The following is a 22,485-nucleotide window of genomic DNA, read 5'->3' on the forward strand; positions in this document are numbered from 1 at the left end:
AAAAGCCTCTTAAAATAAGGAGAAGGTCTACAATGAATCCTAAATTCCTTACTCTAAGTTTAACACTGTCTTTATAAGCCTGAGCAATTGACTAGAGAAATGTTCAATTATTTTTCTTGGCAGCACTTTGACCTTGAGGTATCTCCTGGCCTTGACCTCAGCTCTTTCCCAGCCAGACAGCCGTGGAGGAATGCAGAACTTTGCAGACTCTTAATCCCAATATATCAAATGCCAGTCTTGAGGAGCCCTGCTGGAATCTGCTGGAGCATTGACCCGTGCTGTCCTTGTCTGCACTGCTCCGTGGCTCCTCTGAGAGCCCTAACGGACACTTCTCTGCCCAGGAGGATGTAGACCTTTCTCCTGCTGCTTGTGCTCGGTAGTGGCATGGGAAGGATGTCACAGGGAGGCTCTGACTCCACTAGGAGGGTGTCTTTCATCATCTTGTGCTTTTTCATGGTGGATTTCTTCCCTGCCATCCCTGCTGTCACACAGAGCCCTCACTTTCCTCCCCACCGCTTCATTTTGCAGCCAATCCAGAAGCTGTTGTCTCCCGAAGTGTGGGTGGAGGCACAGTGGGAGAAGACCTGTGTGGATTAAGCTCCAACTTGCTGCCATCCCTGCTTCCTCTGCTCAGACTGTGGCTGAGCAGGTTCCCCTCCTCAGACTCAGGCTGGAGCTAACTCAGGGGAGAGAAGTGTGCGCTCGTTTATCCTCCTCATCGACAGATGGGATCCGACAGCTTCTTCCCTTATGCAGTCACAGACTCCACAGCTTGCATCTTTCCCCCTTTTCTGCCAGGAATAACTTTAAGGGGGGGGGGCTTTAAAAAATGGTTCATTAATGTTCTGGAAATGTTGTTTTATGTGTGAATTGCAAGAACTATTTACAGTAACTTCTCAAATGAACTTTGCGAAAGGGGAATAATTTTGCTGTGTGCAAATTTCGCAGCCTTTTACTGCTCTGACTTTTTTTTTTTTTCCTTTTTTCTTTTCCTGACAGCATCTACATTTTAAAGTTATGGCCCCAGGCTTAAGAAACTCAGTGTCTTTTTGGACCAGGTGAATTATGAATCAGCCTTGAACTCCCTTCATAGTGCTGAGTATTAATGTGTCCATATTGCAGAGGTTTAGTGACTTAGCCAGTGGGTTGAGCAGAGAGCAAAGAGGGGACTTGAGGTCTCCAAGTGTTTAAGGCAGGGCACTATATTCATTCCCTGCTAGACAGATGGGAGACAGTGAGGCCCATGGACCTTGGAGAAATTAATGGGTCCCTCTGAAAAAAACCATCCTGCTTAGAAATGAAATGTTAGCTGCACTTCTGTGTGCTCTGTGTGGCTGCCTTTATCATTTGTAAAAGTTGTCGCCTCCTGGTGTCATCCCAACTTTCTGTATTGGTGGAAGAGCCCTTCCATGAAGCATGGGGATGTTGGCCAGTTGTGCTGCCTGCATCTTGTTTTAATGGGGTCATTAACCAATTATTAGCTTAACTGAAGATACTTGCTGCAAATTTAATTAAAACTGATTATGGGAGGTGAGATTTTTCTTGAATGGGAGCTTTGATGTACCATAAGGCGGGAGACAGCTTAAGGTGAGACCCAGCAGAGGGTCAGTGGGCAGGCAGCTGGCCTGGATGTGTGACTGGAACAGTTTGGTCAATATTTTGGTCTGGTCAGTTCTGTTGATCTTTCCTGACTTACATGAATTACCTGCAGATCCTGGGTTTCTGGAGAAAGATGTTTTGGATAATGCTGCAGCCTCTCTTGTCCTCAATATCCTGAGGCTTTTTCCTACCTCTCAAACCCATCCTGATGGCTTTGGGTTTTGACTTGCATTATTTATTGTTCCCTTTACATCAGCCCTTCTGCTGAAGCCAAACCTTGTCTTGTTGAGCTTGGCTTCTTGGCAAGTCTAAATCTTGCAAATATGTCCAGGTTCAGAAGAAAAACAACTGTTTAAGGATTTAGAATTTAATTGAAAGCCAAAAGGAAATACAGCATTTAATTCTGGATAATAGATTTTTTTTGATAGAATAGCACTGATATTTTTGTTGATATTTAGTAATAAGTGCTGTCACTGAAATGCTTCTTTTCAGATATGATTTTAATTGAATTTGAAGCAAAAGTCTTTTCATGATGAGGTAAATGGAACTGCTGGGCTCAGAAATATTGCAGATAGACATCTTGATTTTGCAGAATTAAAATATTTCAGTGAAGAGCTTTCAATGTGAAGGAGTCCAGAGTGATTTGAGGAGTATTTCAATGTTCCTGAATCTGCACTTTTCCCTGCTTATAGACACAGTATGTGTGTGTGGTAATGGAACATTTTTTACCTACTTCCACAGTAAATGAGTAGCTAGCACAGTTCTTTGGTGAAAAAATGTAGAATTTAAATAGACAAGCTGGCAGGTTATTTAATCTCTGGACAATTTTGCCTGCCAGCAGAAGAGTATTTTTCACTTGCCCAGCTCAGTCTTTGGCCAAGCCGAGAACCAAAGCTGGGTTTTCCTTGAGTCCTTGTCCCATGTCCCAAAACAAGATCCCCGTCTTCTCTCTTTGTCTGCAGTTTGTGATAGATCACCCAAGGCTCCTGATATAATTTCTCTTCTGGTCCCTGACTGTATGATTTGAAACTTTTATAAACAGGCCACAGCAAATGCATGTGACACACAAAAATATGGGTATTCATCAAAGCAGCACAGCTGCTCCTGAAACAATGGTGCTAAGGAAGCCCATTCATACTAATTACAGCAGCACAAAGAATTGTGTTGCTAAATTTGCTGGCAGGTCCAAAAAATGTTTTGGCTTGACCTGAAACAGTCTCTTTTGGGGGAGAAGCTTTTGGCAAGTTGAAATGTTTTAGTTTCACTCTAGGAGCAGCATTTTGTTCTGAAGAGAAGGGCTGGCTTTCAGTTAGAAGAGTTAGAAGATTGAACTTTGGTTTTAAGTCCAAGTGAAGTTTTTTGTTTGTTTGCTTTAAAGGAAAGAAAGTTTTTCTCTTACCCTTGAGTTTGATAGAAAGGGATAAGTGGAATGGTGATTTGGGTGGCTTGTTCTCCCCAGTCTGAACCCTTCAGCTGCTGCAGGATGGCCTCACCCTTCTGCAAGCACCAGGAGGAACACCTCACCTGAGGCTCTGAGGCCCAGGGGACCTGTCCCTTCTCTGCTTTGGCCCCAAAAATGTGCCAAGATGATGACTCTGGTGAAGTCCAGTAGCCCCTGTGTGCTGGGGGGGCACAGGACAGGGGCAATTCCTCTCCTAAATCTTTTTGTTCTGAGCCCAGAAGGAGCAGAGTGCAATTACACTCCACATAGCGATATTTCTGCGTACTCCTCTGATGGCATTCCAACCGCACAATAATATTTTCCTTTCTGAAAATAGCAGGCTGATTTAGTGAGATCCTTGAATGTTTAGAAAGTCTGAAAATGCATAATTAAGGTATCCAGCCAACTCCCCCTTTTGCCTTGTAATTATTGTGTGTTGATAATCACCCCGAATGACTTCCACCACCCGCTCAAGCTTAACTTTGCCCCGCAGATCTGTCAAAACAGAGACGTGTATCAACATCTCAATTTGCGATTACGACAGAGGGAACAAACTTCCTTTCCTCTTCAGATGAATCGATTTTCAACGTAATTTCACAATCGTGCAGTGGGTAGAATGCACAGGCACAGCCTCTGCATGCCTTTCTCTTCAAAATCCTGCCTGCATAAAGCTCCTGGTTTATCACTGGGGCTGGCTACCTAGAAGAGCCCCAAAGATCTACATGGAGTGGGGGCAGTAAAAGGCTAGCAACCTCATGCCAGACATCTGAACTGAGGTGAAAAAGCAAAATGTTTGCAGCCCACATCAGCTTTGCTGGCTTCAGCAGGAGCTGCTTTGTTTTGGTGACAGGGTGCACGCTGGAGCCTGCGTGAGTCAATGGCAAAACTGTGCATCATGTTGTTTCAGTCCCTGCTTTTATTAAGCAGCCATTTGGATGACATATGGAAATTAATGTTATATTTAGGCATGTTGTCCATGAAGACAGTTACAAAACTATTTTTAACGCTAATACTTTTACTAATCCTGCTAAAACCCACAAGGGGCACTAACTCTTCTCCAGCAGGAGAGAAAAACTCAGCTGAGTCTTTAGGGGCATATTTCTGGATGGGAAGATGTTTGCTAGGATAACCTGTTCACTTTACTCTGATTCTGTCCTTATCTCCAGTTGCTCTGCCCTTCTTGCCAGCATCCCACTGATTCCTTTGGCTTGCCATACCCACAACCTTGCTATAGCAGGTCCCAGGACTTGGCAGACGCCTCAGGCTGCTCATGGATCTGGCAAGGACCAGAGGATGTGTAGCAGATCTGTTCCAACAAACATCTGTGTGGGGCTGTTCCTGTGCTGGCGGTGTCAAAATATTGGGTGCTGCTGATTCTGCATGCCCAGTGTGTTACTCCAGGTGCTTGCTCCCAGTTCATGGGCTTGCCTAATCGTAACCCTAACCCTAAACCTAACCCTAATCCTAACCCTAACACTAACTCTAACCCTACCCCTAACCCAAAGCCACCATCCCATTAGGATCAGACACTGTCCCAACCCCAAAACTTTCCAAACCCAAACCCAAATCCTAACCCTAACCCTAATCCTGATTCCCCACATTCAGCCCCTCTCCCATTTCTAGGGTGGTTCCAGTTCCACCACCATCCCAGTAGGATCAGACGCAGCCCCAACCCCAAAACTTTCCTAAACCTAACACAAAACATAACCCTAACCCTACCCCTGCCCACAAAGCACACCAGCTCACCAGCAGCACTCCTTTTTCCTTTAAAGAAAGACTTTTTTGCGAGCCTTTGTGCAAAGGAGAAGCCATAAGGATGGGGTTAACAGCTGACATTGTGGATGGGCCATCCAAGTTGCCAACGGAGACGTGAAAGCACCACTGAAAGCTCTGAGATTGATTTCTTCAGGAGCTTTGCGGAGAGGCCAGAGGCAGTGTGCCAGGATCTCCCAGGATGGCTCCTGTCTGGGCTATTGCAGCAGATTCCCACTCACCAAACCCTTGCTGGAGTGTTCTGCAGGATGTCTGCAGAAGGATCTGTTCCCTGCTCCAGGCACGGCCTCCCCCAAGGGCCAGTGTCACTGTAATGTGACTCCTCAGCTTGATCCAGCTGGTGAGTGGGTAGGGAAGGAGCTCTCTGCTCCCTCTGTAGCTCCATTCAGCAAGTCTCCCTGCCTCAGATAATCCAACCTCTATTTTTGGCATTTTGTATATTCTTTTTTTTTTTTTCCTCTTTTTCCTTGGCGTCTCCTGCTGCCCCACATCACCTCCAGGCCTTGGGAGGTGTGTGTGCCTCCTCCCGTGGCTGGGCAGCGAGCAGGGATGATTACCTTGCACTCCTGCACTGCAGTGCAGTGATGATGGCAATTTATCAGGCTGTTCCCTGGTGGGCTGGTCTTGACCTGGACACGAGAGTCTCAGTGCTTCCAAACAGCTCCACTCACGTGCTGCCCACTCCAGCTTTCCTGGAAGGCAGGAGGATCTGGTGGGACCTGCCTGACACGTCGCCATGGATGCATAATAACCTTCAGTTAGGGGGGAAAAAAGGGATAATAAGGAAAAAAGGAAGCAGAAAAAACAACCTTCTGCCCACGATCCCGTGGTAACCCTAGAAATACGGGCATTAACGTCCAGAGAGCTTTCTCCTCTGGATGAGGGGGGAGTTAATGGGTTTGGATTATTTGTGGTTATCTGGATTTCAGATTGACACCATAAATATTCAAACTCTGAACCTGGCTGGATGCAGCCGCTGTTGACTTTTGTATGACCTAGCTGGAAACTTTAAATCAGCTGTCAACTTGACTTCCAAGGGAGTGAAATGCTCCAAATCCACTAGATAGCATCTCCTTGGTGTTTTATTACCTCCTGAGAAGCTCACTTTGGTAGGGACCCAACTCCAGCCTCCTATCAGAAAGCAGGGCTTTGTTAAGCTTGCAAAGTTGTTAAACCTGCCATGTGGGAATAAGGGTGTCCTACCTTGTGGCAACACACAGGGCTTATTATACTGAAAGTACATGATTAATATACAAGTGAAATGAGTCCAGATGCAAACCTAGCATTGTGTTATTAATGGGCTAACACAGATCTCTATCAATGGTGCTCTCTGTCTGCTGGATCACATTGGATGCTTTCAGTGGGCTTTTTTTTTGAGGGGGGGTATTTTTTTTAAGCATTCCTTTGTCATTTGAAATGGAGGTACAGGGCTTTTCTGAAGGCATTGAGTAGTTTTTGATTGACACAGAATCAAAGAGTGTGCTGTCATTTTGGTCAACAGTCCAGGGCTGGTTTGTTAAGTGAGTCAGGAGTGACACATGGTGAGCAGCTGTGAGGGTGGGCCAGCAGTGATGCCCTGGAGTGGCTACCTAAAACAGAGGTTTGACAAGATTAAGAGAATAAAAGTAGATATTTATTGAAGTTTTTCAAATAGGTACACCTTGGGCAGCCAGAAGCCTCCCAGAGGCTATACCCAGGATTTTCAGACAATTATAAGTTTGGTCAATTTACCTATCAGGGGTTAATCCTACAATTACAGCTTCAGGTAATGAAGTCATATTCCCCCAGTTTGCTGCTCCCCATTTCACTTTTTGTTGATACTTTTCAGGGCTTGAGGCTGTGGGGTGCCTTGAGTTTCAGGCCCAGAGGGATTGTTTTGTGTGACCAAAATGTGAGCACAGTAGCTAACACTCTGTATGGAGTTTAGAGTTATACACTAAAGCAGTACAGGATCTTAAAAATATAAAAACTATATCCTAAGGCATCAGCAGTGCCACCTTGAAGGGCACTCTCTTGCCCAGTGACAGAGCAGAGCAACCCTCCAACACCAGATTCATCACAGCAAGCAGTGTGTTCAGCACTGCCAGCTTAATGAATGTCACCACGGTGGTAAAGGTTATGGCCTTTGCTGGAGGCTCAAAGAGCATTTTGGTAATTGTATGGTGGCAGTGGGGAGGGCAGTGACATATCTGACATGTGTCTCCTCTGGAGAGCTGGTCAGTGCCTCCAGGGGTGATGCTCTGAACAGTCAGAGGTGGTAAATTGGGGCTGGATGTTCTGCTGGAGTTGAGAGGGGACCTGCAGTGTGGCCAGAGTCAAGCCTCCAAACCTTTGTAGCCCCATGGGAGATACCAGAGAACTCTTTGCCTCTTCTTCCCTCAGTTCCCAGCTTCCCAAATAACCTTCCCAAAGTCAAGGCTGGATTTGATTGCCCAGCCCTAAGGCTGGCGTGGGTTCATAGCAGTGTGGGGCACTCAAACACCAATAGTTGTGTGGTGTGAAGTGATTTTGGGTCCACACAAAGTATGGTTTTGAAAATGTAGGGGCTGGCAAGTCCAGGCTGACAGCTTTTAGACTAATTGTTTTGATGGTCTGGACCTCTAATGTAATGTTTTATCATGTCCAACAGATTTCTGTTCCAAATTCCCTGAGGAGAGCCCTAAAATAGCTGTTCAGTGAAAAGCTTTTCCCTGCAGCTAAGTGAGAGGTGCTGGCATTTGAGAGATTTTGGAAAACCAGCCCCACAACTTTATGGATTATCTCCCATCTCCTTTGCTCCTCTGACTCTGAATCACAGCAAATGGCTGGGAGTTACAGTGGCCAGTGCTCCAGGTCTTCATTCCATCCCGCCTCTGCTGGGAAGGTGCTTCTTCCTGCAGTTCCTGCTCCTGGTGCTTTGAGATCCCTCTCTGCAGAAGACCCCAGAGACACGTGGTGGCCTGGAGATGACACACACAGGGATGTGGAGGTCCCAGCATGGCCACAGCTGGCTTCTCATGGCTCCAGCCCACAGTGGGTTCTTGTAGGGACACCTTCCTCCCAGCTCACTCCTGGGTATGAAGATGTCTGGGCTCTCTGATACAGCCTCACCTGCCTTGTGCTTTTAATACCATCTATGAGTTGCTCTCTGCTGACTAAGATTAATTGAATATGTAAAACAATAGGTGCAAGGAATTAATACAGGGCTTTGTAATACAAGATGATTTTTATTCTAGTTTGAATACTTCACACAGCAGCTATAAGTGCATTAGTTTTATTGATCTATATTCATAGAATTATTTAAATGTACCCTCTGGTGCTGAGTGTCAGGGATTTTCCAATGCTTGCCACTATGCATTTTTCATTAGGGGCTAGTGAAGGTAGATCCAAACTTTGACTGCCCAGGCAAGATCAATTTCATCTGACAGCCCCAGGCAAACACAAGCAGAGTGTTTTGAGAGCTGACCACTAACCATGGTCTCACACCACGTCCCCCTGGGCTGCCTCCTCTGGGCTCTTCTGCATGGTCAGTCTCTCAGTGCTGCCAGGGTACACTGGCTACCAAACACCCTGGCTCCAGCAGGGCTTTTCTTCTGCATTTTGTTTTAAAGAATGAAAATGGATGGGTTCCTATATATAGCTGAAACTCTTGTATTAAAACCCTGTCTGTACCATGCATACTAAGCCTGGCCTGATCTTTCAAGGTCAGATGTTTGGCAGGTGCCAACATTCTGTAGCTGGTAGAACATTTCTTCCATCCAAATGTGACTGGATTGCCTTGTATTTAATCAGATTTCCCCCCCCCTTTTGTCTAAAAATGCTCAGTTCATTCTCTTTCCCTTCCCTAGTGAGGAATTTAAAGGAAAAATAAAAAAAAAAAAAAAAGAGGAAAAATAACAACTTAATTTCTGGTGAAAAGCATTTTCAAAACACCAAAAGTTTTTCTTCTAATGATGTTTGATGGTTGTCTCTAGCCAAAGGAAATCTAACTTGTTTGGTTTCTAGAAAGCTTAGGATGAAAAGAACTAAGCTTCCCAGAGAAAAACAAAATGTGATGGGGTTTAGTGCTTAGAAGTGAGGCAGGTGGGAAGGCAGCTTTGCCACCCAGGTTTGTCGTGAGGTTGGGTGAGGAATGGGAGCTCCTGTAACCCCCCTTTCCTGCTCTGGGCTGCTTCTTAAGGTCATGGGGAGTCTCTGGTGTCTGGTAAGAGGCTGAGCCCACGATGCAGCCCTTTCTGGAGGGAGGACACTAAGAAAGTGTCTGTCCTTTAGCTGACAGCCTAGTGAGACTAAAACTCTCTGAGTTTTCTGTCTCTCTGCTAAATTGGGTTAAAATTAGCTGACAGGTTCCAAAGCGATTGAAACACAGAAGCCTACGGTGTAATTGCATAAGCCACTTTCCTTGGGAGCCAAGCTAAAAAGCACCAGCATGTTTCACAGCACTTATTATAACAATCATTTTGTGTCTGCTTCAATGTGCACGGCGCTGTCTCGGTGTGAACTCAAGGAGTGCTGGAGGGGTACACAGCCCGTGGGCCTCCTTGGGAGGATGTGTGTGGATGCATGCAGCAGCAAAGCCTTTGGGATTTGGGCTCCCAGCCCTGCAGAGGTGCTGTTATCAACCCTGTGGGTGAGGCTGTGCCTGTTACCATCTGAAGCCTCCTCTGAAGCCGGCCTCACTCCCCCTGTTTTGTCCTTGGGGCTGGAGGAAGGAGCTCTCGGGGGGTGCTGATGCCTCTGTGCTGTTTTGCTTTAGGGCTGCTGCTTTTCCATGGGAATGTTAAAACTCCAACTCTCATCCTTTCAGGATCAGGGAGTGGGATCTCCTCTGGACCTTGCAGCGGGGAAGTGCTGCCTGCTTCCTTGTCCTGTCCCAGTTGACAGTGGCTGCAAAGCTGTCCCTGGAGAAGGCTGTGCCTCGGGGGTGGAGCAGGGGCAGGGTTGCTTGCAGCCTTGCTGTGCAGGGGGCCTTCAGGTGTGTCTGCTCCTCCCAGGTGTGCCCTGTGTTCCAGAGCAAGGGCAGTGCAGTGTGGAAGAAGATTGCCTCTGGTAGCCCCTCCTCCAAGGCACTCGGAGGCAGATCTTTGCTTTCATATTTTAATATATTTATTTATTAACGAATGGAAGGGGTAGGATGAAAAACTTGGGGTAGGGTGACCCCTGGCATCACCACCTCCCCATGGCTCAGCATCCTCCCCGCAGCGGGGCCGGGCGGTGGAACCGGGCTGGGCATCCTCCGGCTCTCGCTGGTCCAGAGCCCTGGCGGGGCCAGCTGCCCCCCAGCCCGGGCTGCCAGCCCCCCGAGCCTGCCGGGGCTGTGGCGGCGGGTTCGTGAACTTGGCTATGTTTTATAGCCACTAGAGGGGGGTCAGAGACTGCTGCCTTGGGCTGCCGCGGCGGGGATGCCCGGCTGGGGGGCTCGGGCTGAGCCCCACCCGGGCGCAGCCCTTCCCTTCCCGGCTCTCAGCGTGTTGCCGGCCCTTTGCCAGCCTTTCCCTGGGGCAGGGCAGTGCTGCCAGCCAGGAGGCTCCGCTTTCTCCCCGTGGGGATGTGCCCGTGTCAGCAGGGAGCCGAGCTGGGGAGTCCCTGCAGCCCCCCGGGGGTTTGGCAGCTCAGCTCCAGCAGCACTTCGTGACCTCTGAGCCAGCTGGTGTCCCCCAAAATCTTCTCTCTGAGCCTGAAACCACCTGAGGCAGCTCCGGGCAAGACCCCCCCAAGATCTTCTGGCCCTTGGGTGGGTGTCCCCCGTGGGACTGTGCTGCTCCTTGTCCCAGCAGGGAGCACGGCTGGTGGCTCTGCAAAGGGACACCCCAGTGTCACCCCGGGAGCCCGGCACAGGGGATGTGCTTTCAGCCACTGCCGAAGGGCAGGCGCTGAGATTTGCCCAGGAACATCAGGCCATAGGGATCGCTGGAGTAATTTCAGCTGGCCAGGAGCAAGTCTGTTTATTGTCTCTGAAACCAGGCATTCGAGGTGCTCAATTTCCTTTGCTAGCAAAGCCCAGAGCAGTGTTTTGTGCCAAGATGAGAAGAGATGTTCAGAATACTTTTATAGCTCATTGTTTTCCCTCGTGGGCCCTTATATGTGATTTTTCTAAAGGGGGAGGAAGTGCTGGATTTTCCATTTCAAGGTGCTGCTCTCCAAATTCTGAGTGATACGAGCCATAACACTGGCAAACTTCTCACGGACACCTTGGCAAGACTCAGCCAACTTCTGAAGAGAGAGGAAAGGATGAAAAGAGCTTGATTGCCCTTTGTAGAGCCCGGCACAGCATTAAGAGGGACTTTTTTCCCTGGGAGCAATACACCTCTGCTGCCATTGCATGGTGGATGTTCCTCATGGCTCTGGAGCAGGATAAAAAAGCAGGTAACTCCTCGATGGCATCAAAATGATGGTCAAAGGTCCCTCACACTTGTTGCTGAGAGCACCCAGCCCCTAACACCTCACAGGAGCAGCCTGTTCTCTGTGTCACTGGGAAGTGATGAGGCCTGCTTGCATTAATGGATGGGAGGGATTTGGCCTCTCTACCCCTCGGCCTCCCCACAGCTCCGGGATCGTTTTAAGTGCAAGGCTGTGAATTATAAATTATACAGCATTTATAATCAGGAAAACATCTGCTGGGTGCTCTTTGCAGTGGACAGGGCCAGCCAAAGGCTCCAGGACACGACGCGTAGGGGTTGCACCAATCGCCACCTGTCTGCTCCTATAATCGAGTTGATTTTTTACGATCTTGACACCAGCTTTCAAGATGCATGATCTATGTGTTTATTTAGCTGTCTTTCCTGGCGTCCCTTAGTTTTGAACTCCTGTAAATCCTCCCACAGTTGGATTTCTGCACTTTTCAGAGATTACATTTCCTGACAGTACATTTCTCCTTCCCCCTCACTCCGTTGACAGCTCAGGCGAGGCTCCAGAGACCGAAGTGTTCAAACCTGGCTCTAGAAAGCTGAGCTCTGACACAGAGTGGGTCTAACTTTCCAGGGCTGAAGAACTGATACTGGTATAAGCAGGAGAGGTGACCCAAATGTGCTGCTTTGAGGTTGAAGTCCCCCTCCAGGTTCAAAATTGATCCAGGGGCTATGTCAGCCTCCAGAACTTATCCATGTGTGGCCTCTGGGAGGCCCTGCTCAAGTCATGTCTCCAGACCAGAAAGGTAAGTGGACTTGATGTGGCCAGAACAGCAACTTTTTATTTAAAAGCCCAAATTCTAGCTGAGGGGCACAAACTTTTGCAGCTCTGTTTGTTTGGGTCCCCGTGGCCCCTGCTCACTGGTGTTCTCATTTCAACAGGAGTTAACCCACTCAAGAGCTTCCCAGTTCCAATGATTCTCAGAAGGATCTCATTGTAAACGCTCTTGTCTTTCACAAAATTTTGTCACTTTTGTCCTCTTCTTTTGGGGAAGTACAGCTAGTGCTGAACTCCACCAGCTTCCAGATGTTTACAGATGGATGAATGTTTGCACACTACTGGGAAACAACGTGCAGCAGCCTTTGCTTTTTGAGCTTTTTTCTTCCAGCAAAGCAGGTGTTGTTGAGCAAAGCTATAGCCAAGAAACCTCTGAAATCTGTGGCATGCTTCCTACAACCCTTAGCCTCTGATTGCAGCAGCTGGAAATGCATCTCCACAAAAAAGCTGTGTGAGTTTTAAGGGTTAACATGGGCTGATCTGGCTTTCCAGGTGTGGTTTGTAACCAGCCTTCCTTTCCCAGCCTGTGCCCCAGCACCTTTTGTTCGCTCCTTGGCCTTTTTCTTATGCCCTTCTCAGAGCTCTTGTGCCCGGTCCTCAGCCCCTGTGCTGCCTGCCACAGCCCCTTCCTTTCTCTGCTCCTTTTGAGAAGAAGAAGGGGAGACTTCCAGGATCCAGAGCCATCCTGGCTCTGTCCCATGTCCTGCCTATGCCACTTGATCCCTGACTCTCTCCCTAAACCTCTTAGCCACCAGCGACATGTGAATTAATTTTTTACAGCTTTAATACCTCTAGAAGGAGTTTTCTGTTTGACTGCATGCTGAGGGTTTTCCCATCTCTCAAAAAGGATTCCTGGCTCTGGCAGGTACTGTGCTGATATTTTTCTGAAGTTATCCCAGGTGCAAATTCATGTTTAAAGCTCTTGCACTTGTGCTTGGATCCAGTGGCATTCCCACCCACTGTTGACCCTGCTTCTGAGCTCCTCTGCTGCCCGCAGCAGCACTCAGAGGTGTCCAAATAAAAGGGATTTGAATGATCTGTGCATCTCAGGACAAAATTTGCCAGCTCTGTTAGCAGCTCCCAGCTGTACCTGGTGTCTCACTCATCCCTCAGTCACACTGCCTCTCTGTGGTGCCACTTTAAACACCCAGCAGAAACAAAGCTCCTGGTAAAAGTCCAGTTTCCCATGGCTTTGGGCTAAAATCTTCAAGTTTTTGCCCACTAAAGATCTGGGTGGACAGCTGAACCTGTGGGTAGGTGACAACACACCTGTATGTGTGTGACATATCACTCTTGCTGCATCCTCACGCTGTACCTGGCAGCAGCATGCCTTGATGCATTTGTGGGGCCATCACAGAGGCAGAAAGCATGTCCTAACCAATGTCTCTGCACTGGCTTCTTTTTCTCATCCTTCCCAACATAATCCTCACTGCCAGGTCCTCTCAGCCGTCCTTGGCCAGTGGAGATGAGAAGAATTGATGACTTACTGTGGCATAGTTTACCCCTCTGCATAATGAGATGTTGAAGGCTCTCTTTCACATTAGGCTGGAGCGTTGCCTTTATGGGCATCCTGAAGACTTGGGCTTGAATGGAAACCCATCTCCCACTAGCAGAAGATTGGATGCACCTCATCATCACTTGTGCATATTTTTGCCTGCTACACAACTGCAGGAAAATAGGTGGGGAAAGATTGATCTGTAGGTATTAATTTTATGGGGTTGTGTGGAATCCACCTCCCATCAATTTACCAACAGGTTAGGAGAGCCAATGTCCTTATCATTCCCCTCATTCTGGCAGGGAATAACCTGCCAAATGAGGTGTCCCTTTATAAGGGTGTTATCATGTAGAACAGCAAAGCGGATTTGCACCTCTAATGGCTCTGTGGTAATTTATATGGCATTAAGGCCTAGCTGAAGCCTGGGTCTTGTTGTGTTGCTCCTTGGGAGAGAGATCTTCCAGTGCTAAACTGCTCCAGGTGGGACAAGGGCTGGAAACGTGTTGGGAGCAAACAGGTTTCAGGGTGAGGCGGCTGCAGGTTTAGAGCAGAGCCTGCCACACCAGACTGCCTATATCACAAACAACTGAAGTCATGATTGCCCCTACAGGGTTGCTTGGCCTGCACCAAGGCTGTTGTGATCTGCCCACGTTGCATGTGTGTGCTGCTGCAGAAAGTGGCTTAGATGGAGCTCGATCCCTCAGTGAATTCCCATTGTTGTCCCCTCCCCATTTTCCACGTGGTTCGGTGACCACCACGTTCAGTTCAGGGCTGATGAGCCTTGCCCAGCCCAGCTCTCACCAGGCACCAGCCTGTGCCTTCCCATCACATTTAGGCTGGAAAGGACCTTCCTTGGAAACTCTCCTTGCCACCAAGAGTTGGCAGCATAGCTTGCTAATGGTGTCACAGTCAGACTTTGCCCTCTAGGTCTCATCTTTGGAGCCAGCACCCTTATTAGAAATACAACCCTTCTCTTCCCCAGTATTTTTTTAAAGTATCACTGAAAACGAAGGCACAGAGAAATGGAGCCCTTTGCCCAAGGTCATTGGCCAGCTGCAGAGTCTCGAGCAAGAGCGCCCTGATTTCCTGGTTTTGTGTCACAAATGTGAGCAGCTCTGATGACAGCAAGGTCTTTACTGTAAGGAAGCGGGGGGAGGAAAAAAAAAGCCATATTTCAACATGCTTCTTGCTCTGTCCCTGAGTGCATCCCCTAGGGTGAGAGAGAAGTCAAGAGGCTGCTGTGAAAGGGTTATAGCCGACCTCTGATCACAACCGATTAATGACAGCCCCAGGGAGCAAAAGCCCTTGAGCTGCCAGGAAGGAGGTGAGCGTGGAAAAGTGGAGAAGTTTTAAATGCAGCAGCCAGAGTCCAAAGTGGAACAACAGCCAAGGAAACAGCTGTGCCTGGACACAGTGCAGGAATGGAGGGGGTTCATCCATCCCCAGCAGGTTGGATCCAACCCTTCAATCCGCTCTGACCAGACTTGTAGCTCTGAATTTGCTGGTGATAATTTGGGGCTTTTAAATTTGTTTGTTCAACTGAGAAAAAAAAAAAAATACTGTGAGGGCGGGTTAGGATTTAGCTGTAAGCAGACAGCAGCAGCATTGTGTGAGGGTGAGGAACACTTGTCAAACCAGGGAAACTGAGGCAGAACAGCAGGATGGGGTGGGCAGAGCCAGGACCAGGAGGAATACCCGCTTCTCGCTGCACCACCAGGCATCCGGCTTTATGCTGGACTCAGCAGAAATCTTGCATTAATGTAATTAAAGGATGAGCAGAGGCATCTGCAAGAGGCTGTTTGTGAGTGCAGAGGAGGGCATGCCGGGAAGATGCTCCATTCCCAGCTCCAACTGCTGCAGGGGAGCATGACCCTGGACCAGGGTGTGCATGGCTCAGATGCTCTCCAGCTTTCCAGCTCTTCCATGAAGGGCTGAGAGCAAATTGGCTGCTAATTCAGACAGGGACTGTCTGGATTCAGCACTACAAACTGAGGGATGGGTGAGGAAACCTGTGCTTCTGCTCCAACAGGTCCAACCCTGCTTGTTAGACCTGGTCAATATTTTCCTGTCAAAACCAATTCTCTGTCAAGCAAGTGGTTTTTTGGTTGGATTTTTCTTTTTCTTTTTTTTTTTCCTTTTCAGCCAAATTTCTTGCTTTTGGTGCTTGGGGCTTTTTTTTTTTTTTTTTTCCCTCCTCGCTTAAAAAACAATGTTGAAAACAGGGTTGTCAGCTCTTGGAGTCTGAACCTGAAGGCTCAAGCCAGCAAGGTCTCCAAGTGTATTTTTGATTTTATGTCAAAAGGAAAAAAATAAAGAGAGGAATGGAAGAAGGTTTTTAAGAACTGATTGTCATGGTGGAAAAACGTGTGTTAAAGAATGTCAGGAAAATTTCTGGGGGCCTTGTTTCTGTAAGACTCTTTGATGGCTTGTAGTTGTGAGTCTGAGGGTGGTTCAGATGCAGCAGAGCTTGTGATTCTTGAGATGGTCCTGTTGCACCTGTGGAGGAGTTGCACTTTGATGATCCTTGTGGGTCCCTTCCAACTCAGTATATTCTGTGGTTCTGCAAGCTTAGGGACAGAGATGGTGGCAGCCCAGTTCTGGTGACATCTGAAGGTCCCTGTTAGTGTGTCCCACTCCCTGTGCAGGTTATGAGGCGTGCTGTGTCTTCTCTGCTGGTTCAGCTCAATGGACAAAGCTTGCACTCAACATTAAACACCACAGTTCCTCAATATAACAAAAAATGGTCTGGCTGGAGAAATAGAAAGCTGCTTTCTTTGGGAAGCTTTGGGTAAAGTCTGTGCTCTGTCCCACGGGATTTGGAGCAGACAGCCTGGCCAGCAGAGGTGATAGGGAGGTGCTGTCCCACCCCGAGGGAACCCAGTGATGATTTTTGGCCTCCCCTGGCCCCCTGGGTGCCCACGTGGTGCTGTGTGAACATCTGTGGTGTCTGTGGCAGCACCATGGTTTCAAGGGTTGGTGCTCTGGCTCATCGGTCTCAGAGCTACACGTGGACGTAGCTATGACTTGCACAAAGGAGGACCACACTGGGACCCAGAGGCTGGAGGGTGCCTTGCTCTGTGAGGATGCCCAGAGGTGAGGGAGACCTGAGGGGGTGAGCTGGCCCCAGGCTTGGCAAAGCTTTTGGGTGTTGCCAGAGTTAATGCAGGGTGCGCGTGCGCCTCTGGCGTGTGTTTATGCATGCAAAGAAGTGCTGCTGGGGAAGAAGTGGAAGGCTTGTGATTTATCATTGCTCTGTAATGGGTGCCTTGCTTCTAGTGAAAGAGGTCAACATCCCTGAGAGATACCAAACCCCCTCCTTATTAACGTCCTGTTACAGCTAATGGCTTGGGGTAGGGCAAGCGGGTCTTACAAGGAAGGCATTAAAGAACAGCACGGCTTGGAAGGGAAGCCAAAGAATTTACAGCAATATTTACACAGAGGCTCTCCCCAGAGATAAGGAGGTACACAGTCAGCTCGGGAGATAAGCACAGCTGTGGGACCAGGCAGAGCAGGCACTGTTGTTTGTGCATCCTGAAGTTCAACGGGATCAGAAGCCAGAGCTGTGTGGTGCGGGAGAGGGGGATGGAAGCAGGACCACACACACCAGCTGGGACCTGGCCTCTGGAGGCACAGGTGGTGTGTTTGCTCAGTGGCTTGCAGTGAGAAATGGGGCCAGAAGTGCTCCCTCAGACTCCTAGACCCAAGCCCCAAACCTGGGCTTGAAGGTATGGTTTAATACAAGTTAATGACTATAGTGTCCTGTCCTGGTGAAGATGTGGAGATCTGGCCCAGGTTAATGGCAGCCACCATCTGTCCTGTCCACCACATGCTTTGGGAGCTGCAGGTTGACAGCTGTTTCTCCAGTGGGTCCTGCTCGTGCGTCCCAGCTCCAAGAGTTCACCGTGATTCCACCTGGGGAGCCCTAGGGACATTTTCTACAGCCAAAAGAGAAAAGGCAAACTCTACATTGAATTCAAGGTGAGGGACAATTCCTAGATAAGCATGTATCCCAGGACACAGGCTGTACAAGGTCACCCAACCTGGGGAGCAACTGAGAAACTTCGTCTCTTTCCTGTCCAGGTGATGTTGCCATTGGGTCTCCCCTCTGTAGTTCTTTAGCTCCGCTTTTCCACATTTCCCGTTGGCTCTGAGAGATGTGCACTGCATCTGTGTTCAGTTGTCCCTCTGCTGTGCTGGCTGAAGATCCCTCAGACCATTCTCAGTCTTCTCAAGCCACTTGTTGCCAAACAAGCCAAAATCTCACATCTTCATCCAGCAAAAACTCCTGACCCAAACCTTTCTGAAGACAAAAGGAGTTTCACTTGTTTTTTTTTTCTCATTGACAGCACCAGGCTTTGGATCTAGTCATGTGGAGAAACCAAATAAGCCCTGTGCATAAGCCCTTACAGGAGAGCCCAACATGCTCCATGCCCCCTTCCTGCATCAACCAGACACCTCCCCTCTCTCTCCTGGTTCCTTTATGTGTTCCAATCACCCATGGTCACCACGTCATCCCGTGCTAGACTACATCTCCACCGTCCTCCCGGCCCCTAATAGCACTCGGCCACTGATCTCCGAGCACTCCATCCATCATTTGACTAGCACATTATTTATTTACCATGGGGGAGAGAAAGGAGTTGGGTTGTCTGGAGAACGTATTAAATTTTCATTTGTTCTCATTGATTCCTGAAAGGAAACTGCTGAGTTATGCCATCAGGTTGGACAATACGGAGAGTATCTACTAGAGGGGGGTACTGGGTGTGAAATAGGGGCAGAGTTGAGGTTGTTTTGAATATTAGATGGAAGTTACAGTGACCATTTAGTTGAGCAACCTGATGAAATATATCATCTGCTTCCCTCAGTCTCTGCTGTAGCTGCTTGCCCAGACTCTTCCCAGTTTCTGCTGCCATATGGGACGCACGTGGTGCTGTTTCCTCCTGGCTGCTGGGTGAGGAGCTCTCGCTCGCAGGTTTCCCCACCGAATCCGAAGCACCGTGCGTGTGCGTGGGAGTGGCTCCTGGCAAGGGCTCCTTCCCAGTCTGCAGGAGCTGCTCGGCCTCTTCCAGCTCATCCCAGTCGGTTTGGAGACAGTTGCCTCACATATTTCTTCTCCAGGCATGTCTGGGCTCTCTCCCCCTGAATTTCCGCTGTGGTAGTTAGCACGTTATTTATGGCAATTTTTTCCTATTTTTTTTTCTTAGTATGTACTAATATTGTAGGTTGCACAAGAATACTGGCTTTTCCATAGGGCTCCTTGTCATCCAAAAAGCTGCTCATTTTTTTCTTTCCCAGCTAGAACTGGCATCCCAGCCAACAGTGATGACTATGGTTCAGGTTTTCCATGCTTCAAATTATTATCGTTCACGTTTTCCATGCTTTGAACTCCACCAAGGACTGACTTGGAGTCTTAGCTGAGCACTGGCTCACATTATTTCATCTAAATCCCATTTTCTGGCCAAGTTAAACAAGTGTTGTCTGACCCTCATCGAGACACCAGGGTCACCTTAACTTTTGGAGGAAGTCTTTAGTGAAAATGTTGAAATCTCATCTGAACAAGATGGAGAAGAAATTCTCTATGGTGAAAAGTCTCATTGCTAGGGTTTTTGAGGACAGACACTGTTTTCTGGGTTAAAATGGCCACCTGCATCTCATGCTGCCTGAGGACTGTGGGCTGGGGAAGTCCCCATGTCTCTGAAGAGGTCACCTCCATCTCTGGCCCCTCTGACCCCTCTTGCTGCCTCAGGTCACAGTAAACCCTTAATTCAGGGAGCCATAATGTAGAAATGGAATGTTTTTACTGGGGTTTTATTTTTGCAGTCTGGAGGATAATCAGGGGTCCTCGGGTTTCTGTGGGAGTTGAAAGAAAGGACAGAGCAAACTGGCACTGTTCCCAGTCCAAAATGTTTTCACTAATTGCATGCAACCTTCCTTACAGGAGGGAGAGGCTGCAAATACCACCGGCAGTTTAATTACCACTGTTGGTTCATGTTGATTTTATTTATGCTGCTCCCAGTGCTGCATGTGAGCAGTGTGTGTGTGTGCAAGGTGGGATGCACAGGGGATCATGGATGGCTTGAGGCTTGAGGGAGGCAGCTAAGGAGCATGTGTGTGTTTATTTGGGGTTGTGGAAACTTTCCAAAGAGCCCTGAGGTACCAGGTGGCTGCACCCCAACACCCATGGCTGGTGTGGGTTGGGAAGGGACGGTGTGAAGCTGAACACGGGTGTAGGGGTGAAACCCCTGGACTTCCAGGCCTGTTTCCCAGAACTGCTTGGCTTAGCCAGCACCCTGACTCAACTCTGAGCCCCGTGGTGGATCAGCTCCCCTTGCTGTCCTTCCCCTCCTCGAATGCTTCCTCCCCATCCCGGAGAGGGGGAGAGAGCGGCACGGGAGGAATCCGACACGAGCAGGCTGATGGCTGCCGTCCCAGTGCAGGCTCAGCAAATGGGGCTTGTGATGGATGAATGTGCAGGGCAAGAAGTAATAAAATGGGCCCCAGTCATGTAATCTTCCATTAAAATGAAATGCATACCAGAAATGAGGCATTTCTGCAGCTTGTACCATCTCCCACGGAAGATCATGAATAAAAGAGGCAAGTGTACTGTTGACAGATGCCGGCATGCATAAAGGACAGTTCCTATAAAGGCAAAGCCCCGGCTAACAGATGGACTAAAGATGTGAGATGCAGGAAGATTTACCAGTCTAAATAATTCAAGGGAATGTCGTATGGGGAGGCAGTGCTGGAGAGGGGAGCCGGCAGAAGGTACAGATGGAAAGGCAGGCCAGGCCTTTCCCACAAACCCATTAAGAACGTCGCTTGTCTGAGTGACAGTATGTCGCACGAGGCACCAGCAGAGATGGGTGGATTTGCCTCCAGCGCTCCTTCTGCAAGGTCAGGAGAAGAGGTAAACTCAAAGGTTGCATCTGTTTGAAGTTTGCCTCCTGTAAGGCTGCCTTCTCCAGCCTTCCTCCTCTCCCACCTCTTCTACTTCATCCCTTCCTCACCTGCTGCTGGGCAGAATGGGAGCGCAGAAATGTTTCTGTGGCCACAAGCAGAGGGTAGATGTGGCAAAGGCATTCAGTGCTCCCATTGCTCTTCTCTGCCTTGCTCAGGACATCCTTTGGACTTGAAAGGGGCCTGGGGGTTATTGCTGGGTGCCCTGTGCCCATTGAGGGTATTTGGTGGCTTTACAGAGCTGGGTGGAGAGATGTGGCTGTTGCGTGACGTTTCCGTGCCCTAGAGATGGGAGCTGGAAAAATTTTGTGAATCTCCTTGGCCACTAAACAGAAGTCTGAGAAGGGCTGGCTGAAGCATTGCAGCGTGTTGGGAGGGCTTTGGCAACACGGGATGCAGGGATAAGCTGATGTAGGAAATGGCACAGAGGACGGGGCATCGTGGTGGCTGAGAGCAGGGCAGGGGACGCCCAGGGCCGCTTTCCCACTGTTCCCTGGGAGCCTGGGGTTGGCTTTGGTGAATGTGAGACATTTTGGGAGAAGAGGGAGGATAAAGGGCAAGATGCAGAGGGCTAGATAGAAGTCAGTGGCAGCTGCTTGGCAGAGATTGTGCGCGCTCTCCGCTCGGAGAGGATGCCTTCCCCGGGCTCGTCAGCCGTCTGCAGCACGGCGATTAATCATTGGTGTCAGAATCCCTAATCCTATTCAATGGAAAACAAACAGCACGGCATCCAGCCCTGTGCTGAGCCCAAGCAATTAGCATGTTTACATGGGCTGGGGAAGCTCAACAAAGAGTGGCCAACGGGGGCCACGGGAAATGAACCCTTGTCAGCCCCTGATGTTCCGAGCGCCTGGGATCCCCAGGCTCTGACTCAGGCCCAGGCTTGGAACATGGCTTGAAGCAGTTGGATGCAGCTACTTGCCACCAAAAAATGATTTTTCTCCATTAGGGCTCAGGTGTCTGTGAGTGTGGGCAGATGCTGAGGTGGGGAGATGTGTCTGGTACGGATGGTCAGCTGGGGAAATGGGGATCCGGAGGAGATTAGGGGTTTGCTCCTGCTTAGGCTTTGAATCAGTAGCAAAAGTAGCAGCCAAAGCCTTTGCAATTTCAGCAAACTCAGCCCTGATGCCAAGCCCTTGTCCTCATTCCTCCTGCTCCTCTCAGGCCCTCCCAGCTGCAGCTGCATCTCTCTTGCTGGAATTATTTTGATGTCTTTGGGTGCTCTGGGTCAGGATTTGGCTCTGCAGGGTGGGGGATGTGCAGGACCAACATACCTGGTGTGCTGGCCCTGTCCCTGGGGGGCTCAGGTCCCTCTCATGGGCTTCAAGGAGATTTGAGAGGTGGACTGCAAGGAAAGATGCAGGACTAACCACACATATCTGTCCCTTGTGTGTGTCCCCAGGGCCTTGCAGCAGCCACCTCAGGTGAAAACCTTTCCCAAACCAAGAGAAACAAAAAGCTTCCTCAGAGTGGATGGAGATGCTGCACAGACTGCCCTGCCTGAGCATCTCTGCCCTGCTCTGGATTATTTAACTGTGTTCTGCAAACACTATTTCAAACTGCAAACAGCTAAGCAAGGGGAGCAAGATGTAACCTTTGCTTCTGCAGGACCTACCAGAAGCTGACAATGAGGGTACGTGGGCAATGTGAAAAACAGTTTATGCTTTAAGCTTCATGTGACCTCTGGAGCTGCTGGGCTTTGGAAGGTGAGAGTGAGACAATCCTCACAAGCACTTGATCCCTCTTGAAATGAAGGAGCTTTCCTGGGTACACAGCTTTCCCCCTTCCCTCCCAGAAGTGTATCTGATTTTTGGGGGTGGAAAAAAAGAGGATTGATTCAAATAAAAATGTATTTGTATGAGAAAAATTATTTCCTTCCATGAGTAAACACATAGTTTGAGGCAAATTTATGGCTTTGGCCTGGTCATTAATATCTGGTTGTCAAAAAGTATTGGTTTGAACAAAAATATGTTGTAATAAAAATGCATTGTTTTGAAGAAATTTATTGTCCCCATGAAAACCTATTCAATTCAGAAAGATATGTTGATTTCAATGAAAA

This window comes from Lonchura striata, chromosome 8 (assembly GCF_050655825.1).
Source record: "Lonchura striata isolate lonStrDom1 chromosome 8, ASM5065582v1, whole genome shotgun sequence".
Lineage (NCBI taxonomy): Eukaryota > Metazoa > Chordata > Aves > Passeriformes > Estrildidae > Lonchura > Lonchura striata.